Genomic DNA, 5,000 nt, shown 5'->3' with positions numbered 1-5,000 from the left:
TCGGCAGGTCCCTGCCCGGGCTTAACGGTCGGAAAACGGCAGTCGGTCGCCGCGGGGGGGACTCCCCATCCCCGGGCTTAAGGGCCGGAGGGGAGGGCGAAGGCTCGGTCGGTCCTCCCCGGGCTTAAGGGTCCGCAGGCTCCCCGGCCGCAAGTCGGGCGCTTCGGGCGTGCGTGCGTGCGTGCGTGCGTGCGTGCGTGCGTGCACCTTCCTCTCTAATGTCTTAAATTCATGCTTGGATAGACAGATAGATATTTTTTTAAGTTATTTTTTTTTTTCCTCCCGGGGTGCTGCTGCAGCGGCGCCGGGCATCCACCGGTGGGGGGCGCCGCTGGGCTGGGCGGGTCTGCACCTTACTCTCCCGTGTTTTTTATTTCACGTGTGGCTATTTTTTTTTTTTTCACATTTCCACCTTACTCTCTCTCTCTCCCGTGTTGTTTATTTCACGTGTGGCTATTTTACTTTTATTTATTTTTTTCAAATTTCCACCTTACTCTCTCTCTCCCGTGTTGTTTATTTCACGTGTGGCTATTTTATTTTATTTTTTTTTTCAAATTTCCACCTTACTCTCTCTCCCGTGTTGTTTATTTCACGTGTGGCTATTTTATTTTTATTTTTTCACATTTCCACCTTACTCTCTCTCTCCCGTGTTGTTTATTTCACGTGTGGCTATTTTTTTTTTATTTATTCTTTTCAAATTTCCACCTTACTCTCTCTCCCGTGTTGTTTATTTCACGTGTGGCTATTTTTTTTTTATTTATTCTTTTCAAATTTCCACCTTACTCTCTCTCCCGTGTTGTTTATTTCACGTGTGGCTATTTTATTTTAATTTTTTCACATTTCCACCTTACTCTCTCTCTACCGTGTTGTTTATTTCACGTGTGGCTATTTTATTTTTTATTTTTTCACATTTCCACCTTACTCTCTCTCTCCCGTGTTGTTTATTTCACGTGTGGCTATTTTATTTTATTTTTTTCAAATTTCCACCTTACTCTCCCGTGTTGTTTATTTCACGTGTGGCTATTTTACTTTTATTTATTTTTTTCAAATTTCCACCTTACTCTCTCTCTCCCGTGTTGTTTATTTCACGTGTGGTTATTTTATTTTATTTTTTTTTTCAAATTTCCCCTTACTCTCTCTCCCGTGTTGTTTATTTCACGTGTGGCTATTTTATTTTTATTTTTTCACATTTCCACCTTACTCTCTCTCTCCCGTGTTGTTTATTTCACGTGTGGCTATTTTTTTTTTATTTATTCTTTTCAAATTTCCACCTTACTCTCTCTCCCGTGTTGTTTATTTCACGTGTGGCTATTTTATTTTAATTTTTTTTCAAATTTCCACCTTACTCTCTCTCCCGTGTTGTTTATTTTACGTGTGGCTATTTTACTTTTATTTATTTTCTTCAAATTTCCACCTTACTCTCCCGTGTTGTTTATTTCACGTGTGGCTATTTTACTTTTATTTATTTTTTTTTCAAATTTCCACCTCACTCTCCCGTGTTGTTTATTTCACGTGTGGCTATTTTATTTTTATTTATTTTTTTTTTCAAACTTCCCGGGGTGCTGCTGCAGGGGCGCCGCGAGGCGGGTCTGCACCCTGCTCTCTCTATGTTTTTATTTCATGGGAGGCTATTTTTTTTCATATTCTTTCAGATTTCCCGGGGTGCTGCCGCAGAGGCGTCGCGGGACGGGTCGGGTCCGCACCTCACTCTCCCTATGTTTGTATTTCATGGGTGGCTACAGAATTACTTTTTTTAAAAACTTTCCAGGGCGGCCACCGGGGGGGGGGGGGGGGGGGGGCGCCGCGGGACTGCACCTCACTCCCTCTATGTTTTTATTTCACGGGTGGCTATACAATTTTATTTACATTTTTTATTTTACCAGGCGGCCACCGGGGGGCGCCGCGAGGCGGGGCGGGTCTGCACCTCACTCCTCCTGTGTTTTTTTTAGTCTCATGGGTGGCTACATAATTTATTTTTTTTTAAATTCCAGTGGCGGCCACCAGGGGGCGCCGGGAGGCGGGGCGGGTCTGCACCTCGCTCACCCTATGCTTTTATTTCATGGGTGGCTATAGAATTTTTTTTTTTTTTTTTAATTCCCGGGGCGGCCACCGGGGGGCGCCGCGACTCTGCCCCTCACTCACCCTATGCTTTTATTTCATTTGGTGGCTATGTCATTTTTTTTTTTTTTTTAAACATTTCCCGGGCGGCCACCGGGGGGCGCCGCGAGGCGGGGCGGGTCTGCACCTCACTCCCCCTATGTTTTTATTTCATGGGTGGCATATAATTTGTAATTTTTTATTTATTTTTTTTAAATTCCCGGGCGGCCACCGGGGGGCGCCGCGCGGCGGGTCTGCACCTCACTCTCGCTATGTTTTTACTTCACGGGTGGCTATTCAAATTTGTTTATTTTTTTTTTCATTTTCCCGGGGGGCCACCGGGGGGCGCCGCGGGGCGGGTCTGCACCTCACTCCCCCTATGTTTTTATTTCATGGGCGGCTATTTCTTAAAAAAAAATAAAAATAAAAAAAATTCCCGGGGTGCTGCTGCAGTGGCGCGGGGCGTCCACCGGGGGGCGTCCACGATTCGGTCGGGCCTGCACCTTGCACTCTCTCCCTATGTTTTCATTTCATGGGTGGCTACTTTAAAAATTTTCATTTTGTTATTTATTTTTTAATTCCCGGGGCGTCCATCGGGGGGCGCCGCGTGGGGGGGGGGGGGGGGGGCGTTTCTGCACCTTGCACTCTCTCCCTATGTTTTCATTTCATGGGTGGCTACTTTAAAAATTTTCATTTTGTTATTCATTTTTTCGATTCCCCGGGGCGTCCATCGGGGGGCGCCGCGTGGGGGGGGGGCGTTTCTGCACCTTGCACTCTCTCCCTATGTTTTCATTTCATGGGTGGCTACTTTAAAAATTTTCATTTTGTTATTCATTTTTTCGATTCCCCGGGGCGTCCACCGGGGGGCGCCGCGCGGCGGGGCGGGCCTGCACCGTGCACTCTCCCTGTGTTTTAATTTCATGGGTGGCTGTTTTTCATTTTTTTCAAAATAATAATAATAATAATAATAATAGTAATAATTTCACGGGGCGCTGCTGGTGCAGCGTCGCGGGGCGTCCACCGGGGGGCGCCGCGGGTCGGGGCGGGTCTGCACCTTACTCCCCCCAATGTTTTAATTTCACGGGTGGCTCTATTTTTTTTTATTTCAATTTTTTGCCCTCCCGGGGTGCTGCTGCAGCGCCACCGGGTGGCCACCGGGGGGCGCCGCCGTGCCGGCGGGCACCGGCCTTCGCCCCTGCCCCCTCCCCGGCCCCCCAGGGGCCCGTCAGGCCAAGGGGCGGCGGTCCACGGGAGGCCGACTCCCCTCTGCGGAGGCCCCGATGAGGTCGGACCGGGGTGCCCTCGTCCGCCCTGCGCTTCCGAGGCTTCGGGGAAGAGAGGGAGAAGCCGCCGCTGAAGGTGGCGCGCAGCACCGGTGGCGTGACCCGTGAGGGAAACCCTCCGGCGGATTGTTAGGAGAGGGAGAGAGAAAGCGAGGCGACTGGCCGGGGGGGCCTTCTCCCACCCGAGGAGGCCCAGGCCGGGCTCCAGGAGAGCACGGGAGATTCTGCGAGCGAGGCGTCCCAGCCAGGGCTCCAGGAGAGCACGGGAGATTCTGCGAGCGAGGCGTCCCAGCCAGGGCTCCAGGAGAGCACGGGAGATTCTGCGAGCGAGGCGGCCCGGCCAGGGCTCCAGGAGAGCACGGGAGATTCTGCGAGCGAGGCGTTCCGTGCCAGGGCTCCAGGGGCGACCGGGGAGAGAGCCCCTTCCGCCAGCGCGGGAGCCCCCGGAGGTCTCCCGGCAGGGCCGAAGGGGTACGGCCCTTCCCCTTCATCCGTTCCCTGCGGCGCAGCGCCACCCGGCGGCAGACAGGGGAACTGCAACCTCTGGAAGTCCCGATGAGGTCGGGGAAAAAGGGCCTCGTGCCGGGACCCGGTTCCAGGAGGTCGGGTAAATTCCGCCGGCGCCCCGCAAAAGGTGGCGCGCAGCAGCGACGCCGTGACGTCCGAGGGAATTCCTCGGGCGGATTCATAGGTGGCGAAGAGGCGAGAGAGAGAGAGAGAGAGAGCCAGGAAGAGATCCGTGGGGGGCGCAGCGCGAGAAGGCTCGAGGCGCCCCCCGAGCCACCCTTCCGATCGATGAGGCACCCCGCGTCCCGGCGGGGAGGGACGATCGCTCGGCCGGAACCCAGGGGTCCCGGCCGGATTCACGGGCGAACCCGACCCTCCCTCGGCCCACGGCGCGCCCGGCACCCCTCCGCCGCGAGGGCGTCCGGTCCACCAGGCGTCCGCCTCGCGCTCCGACCCCCTTTCACCGGGGGGGACCGGGAGGGCAGGCGGGCCCCGTCCGACTCCAGGCGGTCGCGGTCTGCTCCGTCCGTCAGCCCCAACTCAGGCGTCCGACACCGCCAGGGGCTTCCGGGGAGGCCGTCCTCGCTCCCGGGCGAGGCGCTCACCCCCGGGCCCCGGCGGAGCACACGATTTCCCCGGAACCGCTCGAGCGTCGACCCGCGAAACAGTCCCTTTCCCAGAGAAGGGCCCGGCGCGCCGCCCGTCGCCCCGACGGCGCGGCGCCCGCACGCAGAGGGCCGCGGCCCGGCCCGCGGAGAGAAGGGCGGAGAGAGACGGGGCCGCCCCCCCCGCGAGAGCGACAGAGAGAGAGAGCCGGGGCGAGTCCCCGCGGCCGGAGGGCGCGAGAGAGAGAGAGATCGACCGAGCCGCGGAGACGAAGAGCGAGGGCGGCCGAGACGGAAACACGGCAGGAGGAGAGGGGAGTCCTTTTCGGAGGGAGCCGGCCGGAAGCTGCGCGCCGAGCGGGCCCGGGCCAGTCCCGGGCCCGGGTCGGGCGGGCGACCGCGCTCCGCGCTTCTACACCCTTTCACCCCCCCGGGACAAGTTGAAACCGGTCAGGCGTAGAACGGGATGCGGTGGGTTGGGGGAGCGGGGTCCCCTGGGGGCCGACGG

Source organism: Taudactylus pleione, unplaced genomic scaffold (assembly GCF_031769625.1).
Source record: "Taudactylus pleione unplaced genomic scaffold, aTauple2 ptg003733l, whole genome shotgun sequence".
NCBI classification, from domain to species: domain Eukaryota; kingdom Metazoa; phylum Chordata; class Amphibia; order Anura; family Myobatrachidae; genus Taudactylus; species Taudactylus pleione.
This window is presented reverse-complemented; position numbering follows the sequence as displayed.